Genomic DNA, 16449 nt, shown 5'->3' on the forward strand with positions numbered 1-16449 from the left:
AAAAGGAAAGCTATTCTGTATTGCACCTTTTCACAATTTAATACATTTTCTTACATTTTCCTGTGATTTTTGAAATTAAACCATTGTGTGTCTTGTAATGTCCTAGTTGAGCGGCTGCTCAGCAGCTTCCTCCAGGAGGATTTGGAACAAACGTGTCTGCTGCCTTGTTTGCTGGAGGGGAGCCTGGGGGGCTGCTGGGGACTAGTTTCTGTACACACTTGTTTGGCCTTTTCTGTAGTTGATGCTGTAAACTCTATGGCTTTTTAAAAAAAAACAATTTCATGTTTTTATTTAGTATTGGAAATCCAATACACTTTTTTAATCCAATCAAACTCCGGTGTGGTCAAAGAGTTTTTTTCCTTTAAGAAAACAAGAGCTTTGGGGTCCCCGGTTCCCCGCCTCAACATGACCTCCCTATTGCCCACACAATCTTGAAGGCAGGAGTTCTGAGGGGCCCCCAGGGCGGTATGGCAGATGAGCCGGGAGTCAGCAGGCCACAGCCAGCTTCTCCACCAGCCCTGAAGATGAGTCTTGTTCCTGTCCCCCACCCCACCATCGCTGCCCTTCGGGGACTGAGCAGCCCGAGGAACGGAAGGTGGAAAGAGCCAAGGGACCCTGGCAGAGAAGTGCAGTCGCTCCTGGGAGGTGTGTAGGCCAGGTCCCCGATGTGGTAGCATCCTGGCCTGGGCCTTCCACTCCAGGGCCCGTCTCTCCCAGGGGTGACGTGTGGAGCAGGTCTACCCCGAGCCCTGCCTTTGCCAGGCTGCCTCACTTTCTGTCCGCCTGCACTCTGTGTCTTAGCTTGGGCTGCTGTAACAGAAATACCATAGCCTGGGGGGCTCAGACCGCAAACAGTGATTGCCCACAGTTCTGGAAGCTGGGAAGTCCGAGCTCAAAGTAGCAGCAGATCTGGCATCTGGTGAAGACCTGCCTCCCGGTTCCGAGATGCCATCTCCTTGCTGTGGCCTCACATGGCCAGAGAGATCCCTGGGGTCTCTTTTCTAAGAGCACTGATCCCATTCATGGGGGCTCCACATTTGTGACCTAATCACCTCCCAAAGGCCCCCCCTTCCAATACCATCCCATTGGGAATTAGGATTTCAGCATGTGAATTTGGGGGTACAAACTTTCAGTCCGTAACGTGGTGAGATCTCTCACAGTATCTGAGGGTCTAGCCTTGGAATATGGTGAGCACAGCAGCTGCAGGCCCTTCGCTGCATGAACTGGCAGTCGGTTGGGGGGGCGTGGAGCCCCGCATCCTTACCAATGGCTCCCTCAGCCCCAGCAGATGTCTGCTCTGCTGCCGAGCGGACCTCGTGAAGCCCGGCTCGCATCATTCCCATTAGTGGCCTCAGGATGGAGTCCGAGCTCTCCAGGCTGAGAACCCCAGCACCGGGGGCACCCAGCGTTCTAGCCACAGAAAGCGGTGGAATAAGCATCACAGACACTGTGCATGGACCCCCCCCCCCGCCTCCACTGCGCCTGTTCCAACAACCCCCAGGACGCGCCCTCCTCTGTATCCACAGATGGAGCTCTTGGCATGTTTCACAGTGATTTATCAGTTTGAGTCTTTTCCCACTGGACTGTGGCCTGGTGGGGACATTTTAATTCCTCCTCTCCAAACGCCTAATGCCGGGGCAGTTTTGGACAACAGCAGATGCTTGTCTCCTGGATGGATGGACAGACAGTCATAAGGGCTCATGGCCCCGGAGCATGTTGGAAGGTTTGCACACAAATCCCACCCCAGCCCTCCTTTGGAGGCATCCTAATAGGTCTCTCTCATTACTGTGCCAGGACCCTCCCATTCCAGCAGCCGTGGCCCTTTGGTGTCCTGGGCTGAACTTGGACGATAATAAAGACCTGTGTGCCTGGCAGTCCTAAGAAATGATGCGGATGCCACAGTGACCAACTCGGTGCTGGGAACTAGGGCAAGGATGTCCTCCAGACTGGTTCTAGACGAACATTATGAACAAGGCTCTTTCCCCAGCCCATCAGCCGCTCCCAGTCTCAGCCATCTTCCCCATACCGGGGGTGTAGTATCTTCCAGAGAGACCAGAGAACATCACTGAACACGCCATCGAGTGGATGGGGAAGTGGGCGTGGGCAGGGAGAGAGAAGCAGGGAGCCAAGAGGGGCCCCAGACAGCAGGTGCAGCTCTTCACCTTGAGTTTCCAGCTACCAAGGGGGGCGGTTCAGCAGGAGAGCTAAGAGAAGAGGTGGGAGAGACTAGCTGAAGGAAAAGAATACATTTTTCATAATCTTTAAAAAGTATATAATGTTGAAAAAATGCTATTTAAAACTGCAATGACTCTCTAAGCAGAATGGATGCTGTTCATCTCAAGATGCTCTTTTACTCAAGAAGGAGGAACTTGATGGGTTTTAGAAATGAAAAGATGGACCTGGGGCTGAGCTGAGAAGGGGTTAGAGGGAGCTCTTGTTGCACTATAGAGTAAGAAGAATTCAGAATTTCCTGAAACAATGGGGGTGGGGGGATGCTGGCAGCAGGTATGAGCGAGACGGTGAGAGAGTGAGGGGCGAGGTGGGAAGGTCCCCCCAGTGGGAAATGGCTGCCCTTGAGGTGCCCAAAGGACTTTTTCTTTTTCTTTTTTTTTTAAGATTTTATTTATTTATTTGCGAGAGAGAGAGAATGAGAGACAGAGAACACATGAGAGGGAGGAGGGTCAGAGGGAGAAGCAGACTCCCCGCCGAGCAGGGAGCCCGATGCGGGACTCGATCCCGGGACTCCAGGATCATGACTTGAGCCGAAGGCAGTTGCTTATCCAACGGAGCCACCCGGGAGCCCCACCAAAGGACTTTTTCAAATGGGAAGATCTGAGAGGTAATTTAAGGCTGTGTGCTCCTTGCACAACTAGAAACAAATCCCCTCAGGCTCCCCAGATCTTGCACAACGTCCGCCATGTGCACAAGGCCTGGCTTCCCCCCAACAAAGGACAGGTCGACCAACGTGGGGATGGACAGACCACAGATCTGGCATCTGGTGAGGGTGACCAGAAATGGGATTGGTTCACCAGAAACGGGGGGCCAGAGCCGGAAATGACTAAAAGAGTCTAAACCGGAGAATTCACAGAAATCCAGGGATCAGAGGGGAGGGCATGAGACCTTTTGCAGGTCAAGGAATGTGAGGGCCAGTCAGCTTTATTCGGATTTTAACAGGCAGGCAGACTTCAGCTCTTGTCTCGGCTGCCCACCCTCCATCCCAGTGCCCCACCGCCTGACGTGGGGGCATATGCTACGGGCCTCTCATTAATGGGTCTGCCTTCTTCTCTGGACCTGCTCTCCTGAAGGAGAACTCTGAGAGCCATTCTAAACTCTCCCCTCAACACCACAGCACACCGCTCAGCAAATCCTGCAGCTCTGCCTCAAGAGGCCCCGAAATGGCTCCTCTTCGTCACGTGTGAGGCAAACTCCTTGCTGACCCCCCTGGCCTCTGCCTCACCAGCAGTCCAGCCTCCACACAACTACGAGGGTGATTTTTCTAACTCAGATCTGGCCTCTCTCCCCTGCTTAGCACCCTGCAATCACTTCCCTGCCACCTGCCCTGTGGAAAACAGACCAACCGGACCCCATTTGCCTCTTGACATTTATTTGCAGTTTGCACTTACAGCCTAAGCCATGATGTCTGACCCCTAGACCCTTCCCTTTGCCTCACACTGTCACCCTACCGACCACCCTCATGACTGGCTTTCTCTGTCTAGTAAATTTCTATCCATCTTTAAGGACCCAACCCAACCATCCACTCCTCTGATGGCTCTTATTCATATTTCTGTCTTTTCCAATACGCTGTGAACTCCTCAAGGAAAACAATCATGCTAGTTTTTGGATTCTCCGCCCCAGTGCCTAGCACACTAGAGGTGTTCACTGAATGAACTTAGCCAAGGAAGATAGACTTGAAGTTACCATGGCCCAGTGCTGGGGGTATTGGACAACATCCTAACTCATCCCAGGAGCGTACACTCAGCCAGGTTTTGCAGAGGAGGTAAGGCTGAGCTGAGTGTAGGAATTACTACGAGGCCATCTATCTGGAGCGGGGAGGAGCCACTGCAGAGCTGGGAAGCTGCTCATTTCTTGTGGCCATCAGCATCCCTTGAAGAGAACAAGTCCCAGCCCCCACGTTTCCTGCTGAGGCCGGGGGCCTCTAGGACTGTGTGCAGCCTGCTGTCATTGGGTTAAGCACTGGAGTCCCAGCAGGCCAGAGCAGAGGATACGGAGGATGCACAGAGCTGGTGCTCTCCTCCCCAGAATCCCTGGAACACTGCAAGGGTGATTCTGGGCCCCATCAAGCTGGGTATGATTGGCCAGGTACCACAGGTGGGGGCGGGGGGTCAGTCCTAGTGAGTTAAGAATAAGCTGGGTTCCTTTCATAAACTCAAAACCCAGGTCTCACTGAGAATTCTGGGCAGCTTTCCGAAAGAGGACAAGAAGAAAGATCTGCTGTTGAACATAAAATGATGGATCAAACTCCCATAGACAAAGTTGCCTAGGACATGGCAGGAGAACCAGCCGATGAACACTCTAGACTAACACACAGAAGGGAAACTGGCTGGAACTGGAGCCAAAGAGCTATGGGCAGGTGGTGGGAGAAGAGGGATATTTGGGGCCAGTCAGAAAAGGGTCTTCTTCACCCAAGAATCTGGGAATCATTCATGGCTTCACAAATACCCCCAAGGCCCCACCTTGTGCCAGACCCCGAGGCTGCAAAATGAGTAAGACAGTCTCTGTTAACGTGTTCACAGTCTAGAGGGGAACACAGACATTTAACAGACGGAAATTACCATCCAGCACAAGTGCTGAGACCCAACAGAGTGATGACCTGGTAAAGCAAGGAAGGAATGTCCAACCCTGACTCCATCGTGTGGGGGTCACAGCGTCAGTCAACACTGAGGGTGGTGGGGAATTCACGAGAGAAAGGAACCAGAGTTTCTTCCAATCCTGCTTGCCCTAGATCTGCAGAGCAGGGAAAATTCAGATACTGGCTAAATTACAACAGGGGTGCTTTGAAATGATTCGCTCAAAAAAAGCTAAAGGATTTCCCTCACAGAGGACCAACAAACTGACCCCAAGTGGTAAATGAAAGGGACACTGGTGCCTCCTGCCCTAAGGAAATCCTAACACCAGGAACCTGGAGGGTGGAAGAGGCTGGAGGGAGCCGGCTGACCCGGCCCATAGCCAGAGCTGACCGGGAAGTTTCCAGGCTGGAGGCGCCCAGGAGAAACCTGTCAGGAAACCTGACTGGCACTGCTGTATTCCAAAAATAAGTAAAAATTGTAATCTCCCTTGAGAATTCGTTGAAGATTTTTGTGTCTATATTCATAAGGGATATAGGTGTGTGGGGATTCTTTCTCATATTTTTTTTAAATCTGATTTTGCTTGTCAGTGTAATTCTGGCCCTCATAGAGTAAGGGAAGTGTTCCCTCCTCTTCTACTTTGAAGGATTGGTGTTAATTGTTCCGTAAACATTTGGTAGAATTCTCCAGTGAGGCCATCTGGTCCTGGACTATTTTTTTATGGGAAGTTTTATTACTAACTTAATCTCTACTTGTTACAGATCTATTCAGATTCTCTATCTCTTCTTGATTCAGTTTTGGTAGTTTGTGCATTTCTAAGAATTTGCCCCATTTCTCAGGGTTATCTAATTTGTTGGCATACAGTTGTCCACAGCGTACGCCTGTTCCTTTTTTTTCTTATAAGTCGGTAGTGATAACCCCTCTTTCCTTCCTGTTAGTATTTTGAGTCTTCTCTCTCATCCTCTCTCTCACTCTCTTCTTTGTTTATTTGGCAGCCTGGTTTTGTTTAAAAAAATGCAAGTTGTAAGTTCATTTTCTTTGATATAGAATTAACAGAGTTAATTTGATGCCCCAAATGAGGTAAAATTGTAACATTTGCATATGAAAACTTCCCTTGAAAAACTCAGATCTTTGTTAAAGTTATTGATTGTGAGATCGAAGAAACTACAACTCAAGTTTGTTCACAGAAATTAAAAAAAAAAAATTGTTACTTGGGATTTCCAAAATGACAATTCTATCCCAGAGTCATAATTACCAGGGGGAAATATACTCTCTGCTGAGAGTGTCAACAGCACGTTAATACTCTCTATATATCCACTTTATACAAGAGCATGTACATTTTGCAAAGAGAGTGCATAGGTACCTATTATCTCATTTTTGGAACTGGACTCAATTGCCTTATAGTCTCCAACTGGGTCAGTTGTCAAACTGTCAAAATTTGTCAATTTTGTTGATCTTTTCGAAGAAACAACTTTTGGTTTTGCTGATTTTCTGTATCATTTTTCTATATTTTATTTATCTTTATTTTATAATCTTTATTATTTCCTTCCTTCTACTTGATTTGTTTAGTTTGCTTTTCTTTTCCAATTTTCCTAAGGTGAATGTTGAGGTTATTGATTTAAGGTCTTTTTTAAACTATAGTAGCTTATTTACTAAAAATTTCCCTCTGAGCCCTGCTTTTGCTACACCCGTAAATTTTGGTATGTTGTGTTTTTGTTCATCTCAGTTTACTTTCTAATAGTCCCTGTGATTTCTTCTTCGACCCTTCTGTTCTTTAGAAGTCTGTTGTTTAATTTTCATATAGTTGCAAATTTTGCAAAGTTCCTTCTGTTATGAATTTCCAATTTCACTATATGGTCATCAGAGAACATATTTTGTATGATTTCAATTCTTTTAAAATTTATTGAGGCTTGTTTTGTGGCTAATGCATGGTCTATCCTGAAGAATGTTCCATGGGCACTTGAGAAAAATATGTGTTTTGCTGTTGTTAGGTTGGGTGTTCTAGATACCTGTTAGATCTAGTTGGTTTATATTGTTGTTCAAATTTTTTATTTCCTTCCTGATTGTCTATCCAGTCGTTTTACCCATTATTGAGAGTGGGGTATTGAAGTCTACAACTATTGTTGTTATCTATTTCTCTCTTCCATTATGTCAGGTTTGCTTCATGGATTCTGGGGCTCTGTTGTTAGGTGTATATGTGTTTTTAATTGTTAAACCTTCTTGGTAGATTGACCCTTTATCATTTTAAAACATTCCGTGTCTTTAGTACCGATTTTGTCTTAAAATATACTTTGATGTTGGTATAGCCACTCCAGCTCCCTTTTGGCTAAAATTTGTATGATGTATCTTTTCACATCTTTTCAACTTATTTGTGTCTTTGGATATGAGATGTGTCTCTCATAGACAGCATAGAGTTGAATTTTATATATATATACAATATATATTTAATATATTAAATAATATATCACAAATAATACTGTACTATTTAACATATAAATATATTAATACATATTAATTAATGCATTTATAGTATATATTTTGATTAGATTATGTATTAACACATATCTATCAAAATTATACAGTTTTATTTTTCATTCTGCCAATTTCTGCTTTTTAATTTGAGTGTTTATATTTATATAATCGCTAATAAGGTAGAATTTACATCTGGCATTTTGCTATTTGTTTTCTATGGGTTGTTGGTTTTTTTTTTGGGTCCCTTTATTACTCTGTTACTACCTTCTTCTGTGTTAAGTAAATATTTTCTACTGTACCCTTTTAATTCCCTTGTCCAAAGTCACAAATCATAAAAGAAAAATTTAGTGAGTTGAGCATCATCAAAATTGAAAATGTTTACCACTTTGGGGCACTTGGGTGGCTCAGTTGGTTAAATGCCTGACTCTTGGTTTCAGTTCGGGTCATGATCTCTGGGTGGTGAGATCAAACCCCACTTCAGGCTTGTGCTGGGCATGGATTCGCTCTCTCCCTCTCCCTCTGCCCCTCCTGCTCATGCTCTCTCTCTCTCCCTCTAAAATAAATAAATAAAACTTAAAAAAATGCTTACCGTTTGAAAGACATGATTAAGAAAATGAGAAGCAAGCCATAAACTGGGAGAAAATATTTACAAAACATATATATTATAAAGGGCTTGTATTCTGAATATATTATTTATAATTCAATACTAAGAAAACAAATGACCCAACAAAAACCAATGGGTAAAAATTGGAATGGTTACTTGACCAAAGTACACATATGGATAGCAAATAAACACCTGAAAAGATGCTCAACATCGGGCGCCTGGGTGGCTCAGTTGGTTGGGTGACTGCCTTCAGCTCAGGTCATGATCCTGGAGTCCCTGGATCGAGTCCTGCATCAGGCTCCCTGCTCGGCGGGGAGTCTGCTTCTCCCTCTGACCCTCTTCCCTCTCGTGCTTTCTCTCTCTCAAATAAATAAATAAATAATACCTTTTAAAAATTTAAAAAAAATAAAGCCGTGTGAAAGATTTGGCAAAGGCAGTTAATGCCCAGCAAATATTCCATATGCTCCCTCTGGTTTCACAGCCTCCTTGCAGTTACGTGGTGGCCAAGTGACAACAGACTATGAGAGGAAGTGAAATGTGTCACTGTGGGAGAGAAGTGGTTCATAATCACTCATCTCTTCCAGTTGTCTCTGCTCCTCCCACAGTGATCAGGGGACGAGGGGTTCCAGCTGACATCTGTGAGGAGAGTGGCTGCCCAGCCTGCAGAGGAATTTACTTGAGCTGGAGTAAACCTTCATTGTGTGAAACCATTGAAATTTGGAGCTTTTTCTGTTGGGGCAGCGAGTGCTAATTATCCTGACTAGTAGCCCCCCCCCAAAAATTTAAAGATCCAAGTGTGGGGAGAGTTATACCCTGTTCACCCATAGGAATACAAATTTTAATAATAATATTTATGTAATTTCAAATGAGAAGTCCACTGAAGTCTTCATGCATCTTAACAAAGTGATTATACAATGTATATGATGGTACGAAGAGCCTAGAATGGCCAGGACATTCCTTAAGAGGGAGAAGGTGGGGACTGGCTCAACTAGACATCAACATACCGGAGTGACTGAGACAGGGTACTCTTTGAACAAGGATAGGCAAACTAATGGTACCGAACACAGAGCCTCAACATGGACCCAGGGATGAGCTAGAAGTGACATTGTAAATTGGTAGGAACAATTGGTTGTCCATATGGGGCAAAAGTGAAATTGAATTCTGCCCTGATACCATACCAAAGTTAGGTGGGGTTAGGTTAAGCAACACTTCACATTTTTACAAATTATTATAGAAGAACATCTTCATAACATCAGAGGCAGATAGGTTTCTTAGACCAGCAAAAAAGACACTAAAGAAATACTAGACATTTTTTAAAAACTATTGCTAAACTGGACCTCACTAAAATGTAAAACTTCTGTTTATCAAAACTAAAACAAGTATGACCCAGCAATTGCACTACTGGGTATTTGCCCCAAAGATAGAAATGTAGGGATCCGAAGGGGTACGTGCACCCTGATGTTTATAGCAGCAATGTCCACAATAGCCAAACTGTGGAAAGAGCCAAGGTGTCCATCGACAGATGAATGGATAAAGAAGACATGGTATATATATATATATATATATATATATATATAATGGAATATTATGCAGCCATCAAAAGGAATGAAATTTTGCCATTTGCAACAACGTGGATGGAACTGGAGGGTATTATGCCGAGCGAAATAAATCAATCAGAGGAAGACATGTATCATATGATCTCACTGATATGAGGAATTCTTGATCTCAGGAAACAAACTGAGGGTTGCTGGAGTGGTGGGGGGTAGGAGTCATGGGGTGGCTGGGTGATGGACATTGGGGAGGGTGTGTGCCTTGGTGAGTGCTGTGAATTGTGTAAGGACTGCTGAATCACAGACCTGTACCTCTGAAACAAATAATACATTATATGTTAAAAAAAAGAAGATAGGGGCGCCTGGGTGGCTCAGTTGGTTCGGCAACTGCCTTCGGCTCAGGTCATGATCCTGGAGTCCTGGGATCGAGTCCCTCATCGGGCTCCCTGCTCAGTGGGGAGTCTGCTTCTCCCTCTGACCCTCCCCCCTCTCATGTGCTCTCTTTCTCTCTCATTCTCGCTTTCTCAAATAAATAAATAAATAAAATCTAAAAAAAAAAGATAGTAGGAAGGGAAAATGAAGGGGTGGATATCGGAGGGGCACACGAACCATGAGAGACTATGGACTCTGAGAAACAAACTGAGGGTTCTATAGGGGAGGGGGGTGGGGGGATGGGTTAGCCTGGTGATGGGTATTAAAGAGGGCACGTGCTGCATGGAGCACTGGGTGTTATATGCAAACAATGAATCATGGAACACTACATCAAAAACTAATGGTGTAATGTATGGTGATTAACATAACATAAAATAAAATTAAAAAAAAAATTTTAATAAAATTTAAAAAAAATTTTTTAAATAAAAGCCTTAAACAGGAAGAAGATGTTTGTAACACCTCATGAACAAAGAATGTGTTTCCCAAATAGATGTGTGTGCCTGTGTGTGTGTGTGTGTGTGTGTGTGTAAAACTGCTACAAACCAATAACAAGATAATAGGAAATCAGGCAAAATACATGAAAAAATATTTCTCTGAAGAGGAAATACGAATGGCAAATGAACATATGAGAAAACATTCAACCTTACTAGTAATTAGGGATTTGCACATTAAAACATAATCAGATATCACTAGATTGGGAAAAATAACAAAGTCTGATGATTCCAATTATTGGCAAGAATGTGGAGCAAGAGTAACTCATATGCTGCAGGTGGGAGTATAAATTGTTAGAACTACTTAAAACAGTTTGGCATGATCTTGTAAAGCCAAGATTAATTCATCCTATGACTCAGTTATTCTGCAACTAGATACAGAGCCTAGAGATCTTTTTACGCATCTTTATCCGGAGCCACAAACAAGAATGTTTCTAGTAGCAGTGTTTGTAATAACAGGAACTGGGACCAACTGAGAGAGCTATCTCCAGAAGAATACCTGTGAAAATGTGGGGCAAAGCATATATTGGAATGCGATACAGCAGTGAAAATGAGTTAACTATGCTTCGTGCATCAACAGGGTCTCAAAATTACAATATTGAACAAAACCAGCAAATCACTGGAGACTACATAAGGCATGATACTGCTTACCCAAAGCTCAGATTCTTACTAACGTACTTCGTGGTGGACGAAAGTGGAGCAGGCAGGAAAGATAGATCATTTGTAAAGAAATTGAAAACAAGAAAATGAACTAAAACTCGGTCTGCTTTTTATTATCCCCATACATCAACAATTCTGAACATTATTGATGAAATCCTCCTCCCTGCAAAGAGAACTCCTTCCAATCCCTAGCCCCCCAACCTTGGTAAGCAACTGAATATATGGTTTAGAGGCATTTTATTTCAGCAGTAAAAGTGTCAGGAAAAGTAAGGGAATGAGAGAATTAAAGTGCAGATGCGTGGTTTTCCTTGGAGAGGAGAGGGATACTGTTGGAGACCAGCTCAGAGGCCTTCAGAGGAATTCCTTGTGCTCTGTTTTTTAAAATGGAGTGATTGGTACATGGCTGCTTATCATATTTTTAATGTCTTATTTATGTATTTATTATGTATGTATTATGTGTTTATTTGTATCTTCTTCTGTGTGTATGAAATCTCTACCCTCAAGAGAAAGAAAGTTGGAGAAGCAGAATCAGCAGGGGGCAGGACAGGGCTGGAGCCGAGGCTCTGTGGGGCACCTGGAAGCTCCAAACTCCAGAAAGAATAAGAGGTGGCTCAGAGAAGGGTCAGAGAAATATGAGGAGCCCAGGGACCCCAGTAGCAGGTGCCCAGGCTGAAACTCAGGGGACTGGGGGCTTGAATGGAGGGGGAACCCAGGGAAGCCTGCCCCGCCAGGCCGGGGGAGCCAAGGGCATGGGTGAGGTTTCCAGAAAGTGTGTGCACAGTAAGAAGGGGGGGGCCAAGGGGCAGCCTTGAAACACGCCCCACCAGGACGAAGGAGAGCCCCTTGCGCTGAGGCTGGGGAGGGTGGCCGAGCCGGGTCAGCGGGGTCACACTCTGCCAGCGGGGAAGCTGCCCCTGGGTGCGCAGGGAGGGCCGCTGATGACCTGGTCTGGGGCCGCGGGTGGCCAGGAGGTGGGGGCCGGATTGCAGTGGAGGACGAAGTGACTCGGAGGAAGGGACATACAGGTGCGGAGCGGAGATGGCTCTCCAGAAGTTTGGCTGAGAAGCCGAACATCAGCAGCTGGGAACAAACACAAAGTTGAGGCAGGAATTTTGTCAAACTTTTTCCAAGTTTTTGCACAAATGTCAGTCCGGCTTATCCCCAGGAAGGCGGAAAGGGTGCCTTCAGGCCTGCCCCCACCCCCTGCACTCGCAGCAGCCGACTGCAAGGCACCGAAGCGCGGGGGCATTTCTGGGGGGCGGGGGCACTGTCTGCCGCGGTGGGGTGGGAGTATTGGATCCCCGATGTTGTTCAGGATTGCCGGTATGTGGTGAGGATGACAGAGAAGAGAAAGCAAACTGACAGTTTGTCATTTTTATTCTTGTTTTTAAATTCTTCCAGACAACACGAGCTTTCTTGCCTGCCCCCGGCCGGGCTGCTCCTAGCATCAGGCCCTCAGCGTGGCACCAGTGGAGAGGGGCAGGCGGGGCGTCCCCAGGAGCCGGCGTGCTTCCTGGTCCCTTCACATTCCAGCCACCTGGTCGAGGGCAAGTTCCTCGCCCGGCCACGCGTCCGTGCCCTTTGGCTTGCTGTAGCTGAGGTGAACTCTGACAGGTCAGGGCGGTGTAGGGAGGGGGAGAGAAGGGGGAAGCACCCAGCGCCTGGCACACGGTGGGTACTTACTAAGTGTCCTTTTGGAGTCAAGAAACAGAGAAGACAGTGACTGGTGTTGCCCGCCCCCTCCCAGCCCCCACTAGAGGAGCAAAGCCCAGGGCAGGTACCTGGGGGATGTGTCCTGGGTGGGCAGGGCTGGTGGGTGTGGGTGACTATCCTTGGGGCCACCCAGGTGCACCTCTGCCCCGCAAGGTTTGGCTGGACTAAAGCAGTGACTGTTGGAAAAGGCTTCCCCGTAGCCTCAAAGGCCAGGCCCGTGGGCCACCTCCACCCTCCCCGCCGGTCCCTGAGGAGCCGCCCTGCCTGGGCCGCAGGGGGCAGTTGTCATGGGGACGCTGGGCCTGCTGAGCTGCCTCCTTAGCAACGGGACTCGGAGGCCGGTTCCCATGGAAACAGCATCCACTCGGCCGTCAGTGATGAGGACCGGGTTCCCTGCCCTTTCCGGAGGACTTCCCCTCCTCCCTCAAGGGGCCGCACAGCAGGCGGTCCCCGCGCGCGCAGAGCCGGGAGCCCCAGGGACTTCGCTGTTCCAGCCGCCGATGGCTGCCTCTCCCCCATCTGACCAGGTCGCGGGGCTGGGGGGGACCCCCTGCGGCCCCGGGGGGAGTGAGGGCAGCCATCTGAAGGCTTCCCAGAGGGTCTGGGGGCCAAGCCCAGGGCCCCCCGCCGGGCCGTCAGGAGGGAGTGGGTGCCCCACCTCCTAACAGCGAAGCCGCCCATCCCAGAGTGTGCCCTCAGCTTCCCCAAACTGCTCAGGGGCCCAGCAGCTGTGTCCCACCGCTGGCCGCTGTGAAGCCCTCTGTCCTGGCCATGATACCCTACCCCCGCCCGGCCACCTTTGGTCCCCCAGCCGCCCTCCAGTTTCTGAGGGCCCATCTTCAGTGTCCCAGTGGAGTGCACATACACAGTGACCGTCCTCCCTCCCCTTCAGGGAGCACCAAGGAGCCCCAGCCCTGGCAGCTGGGGTGGGCGGGGGTGGAGTCAGGGTCCCACAGCTCCACCAGCTGACAAAGGACACACACACTCACTCTCTCTCTCTCTCCTCCTTAATGACTCACCAGCCCATGAACAGCGCACGCCTGCAGCCACAACCAGCCCTCTTCACACGGCCTCGCACCTTTGCTCCCCTGCTCTTGGGGACACAGGCTTGTGCCCCCAAGTGCCCCCATGTGCTCTAGGGGCCGTGTCCCCCCACCCACCACAGCCTGGCTCCTGAGCCTCCAGCGTACCCCACTGACCTTACTCTCTGCTCCCAATCCCAGAGCCTTGGAAGAAGACAGCATCTGCTGGAATTTTTTTTATTTAAATAAAATATACAACACGGTGCATTTACCGTTTTCTGTTTTAAAAGTGGCAGATTTGAAAATTGCTTGGCGGGGGGGTGGTTGGGGATGGGTGGGCCCACTGACTGGACCTGGCTTCCCCAGTCTCTGAAGAGTGGCTGGGCTGGGTCAGAGCTTTTATAAAATGCGTGCGTGCGTGTGTGTGTGTGCGCGCGCACGCGTGTGTGCGTGAAGACGGTGGTGAGGCCAGGCCCTGATGGCAAGGGGAGTGGTCCTCAAGCCTCATGCCCCTGCAGCCTCCACCCCTGCTCCTCTCCCCTCCCCACCCCCCTCCAGGACTAGACAGGCTTTGGATCAAGTCCTGCCGCCTTCCTAGAGGGGGGCAGCGGTGTGTGCACAACTCAGGCTGAGGCTGCCACTTAAATCCTTCCTGCTCTGAGAACTCCCTGGGCCCAAGGGGCATCCTCCTGCCCACTGAAGACCCCAGCCAGGCGCCTAGTCTCTCCCCAAGATCCCAGGATCCTTCACCACCTTCTCTCCTGGATGGCTGTCTCCCTCTCCCTGTGGCCCATCCATGGAGATACTGGCCTGCCCCACATCCCAGGATGACTCAGGACCAAATCTGATCTTGACTTCATTCCGGCTGGAGCATGGAGGGGGTTCTGGTTGGACAAGGTGGGACCAGCCCTCCCCACTCTGCAGGTCTCGGCAGCCAAACCTGCTCCCGCCCAATAGACAGGTGGAGTCAGACCACTAACCTTGGCCCTGGCAGAGTCTGGCTGGGGAGGAGGAGTGTGCCTCAGGAGGCATCTGAGCTGCTTTCACATTGGCCCCCCATTCTGAACCTGCTTCCGGCTCCCAGGTGCCTTCAGAATCAAGGCCAAAGCCCTCAGGCTGCCATCCAACACCTCTGGATCTCCACCCAAAGCCCTGACTCTACACGTAGGCACCCACCTCAGCCCCGTCCTCACCGTGAACTGCATCCCACCCCCGCTCCCCTTTCCTCGCCTCCCCGCTTCTCTTTCCTTCCTCTCAAGGCCTGGCTCAAGCCCACCACTGGCCACAGGAGGCCCTGCAAGGAGGCCCAGCCACCTCCTGTGTCCTGAGATCATAAGGTCCTGGAGCCCTCAGCCAAAGTTCTTTGGGCTCTCACCACAGCTTGTTGGAGCAGTGGGCTGGGCACATGAGGAGGGGGCAGAAGAAACCTGATTTATTGAGCACCTACTACGGTGTGTGCCAGGCGCTAGGCTGGGCATTTCACATCTGTTACTTTTCTCATCTGGTCCTCATAGGTCCTTGTGAGGCGGTACCATAATTATTCCCATTTTACAAATGAGGTAACAGACTCAGAAAGATCAGATAACTAGCCCAAGGTCATAGAGCTACGAAGTGGCAGGGCTGGGATTTGAACCCAGGTCTGATTCCTTCCAAAATCTGGTCTCTTCCCACAGCACTACACTTGGAGACTAACTCAGTCCCTTTCAACAGTTGCTTCTGGAAGGGACATAGGATTTGGCCTCAGGCAGGCATGGATTTAAATCTCCAATCAGTCCTGGCTCTGCCACTCCTAGTTACATGACTCTGGAAAAATTGCCCCAAACTCAGTGTCCTCATCTGTGAAACGGGGAGAATCAAAGGACCCACCTCATGGCCTTTGTGAAATTGAAGGAGCTAATGTGTGTAAAGTGCTAAACCAGTGCTTGGCACAGAGCAGACTCAATAAACAGAATTTCCCCTCACCTCCCACTGTACAGATGGGAAAATGGAGGGCCCCAGGAGGTGACAGGATGTGCTTGAGGCCCCACAGGGAAGGAGGGGTCTTCTGCTTCTGTGTGGGGAGAGGTCGGGCCAGGACTGAATTTGAGACCAGAGATGGAGAGAAAGGGAGCCTGCTGAGAGGTCCTGGGGTCCTCTTCCCTGAGGACTGGAGAGAACATCTTCCCCAGACCCTGTGGTGCCCAGCCAGAGGGCCAAGGCGGGCTGCGGGATGTAAGGTGCCCTGGGCGTCCTGGCGACGTGGGGTTAAAATGTGCACACACGTGAGTGGCTATCTACATGGCTCTGCAGGGCGCTACATAGCTATACACATTTTACATACATATACATATTCATATTCATATACATAGCTTGCTAAGTTTGCAGTAGAAAAAAAATGCAAGACTCTCAGGGCCCTGGCCCCGTTTTGTCTCAAGGACTCAGGTGACTGAGGCTCCCCAGGAACACATCCAGGGGCAACCCCTTCCTGGGGGGAACAGCTAAGGGGCTGGTGGTGACTATTGCCCTAAAACGAACACAATAACAGACCTGCTCTAAGAAACCCCAAAGGTGGGTCACCCCCACGCCCGGCCCGTCAAGCCCCAGAAACCCCCACCTGCATTCTTCTGGCTTTTGCCTTTGGGCCCTGCCTGCCTCCCTGCCCCCTCCCTCCCTCTAGCGCTGAGTATTAAAATAGTCTATAAAAGCAAGTGACCAAAAATC

Source organism: Eumetopias jubatus, unplaced genomic scaffold (assembly GCF_037043125.1).
Source record: "Eumetopias jubatus isolate StellerSeaLion01/CBP00866 unplaced genomic scaffold, mEumJub1_p1.0 scaffold_7, whole genome shotgun sequence".
In the NCBI taxonomy this organism is placed as follows: domain Eukaryota; kingdom Metazoa; phylum Chordata; class Mammalia; order Carnivora; family Otariidae; genus Eumetopias; species Eumetopias jubatus.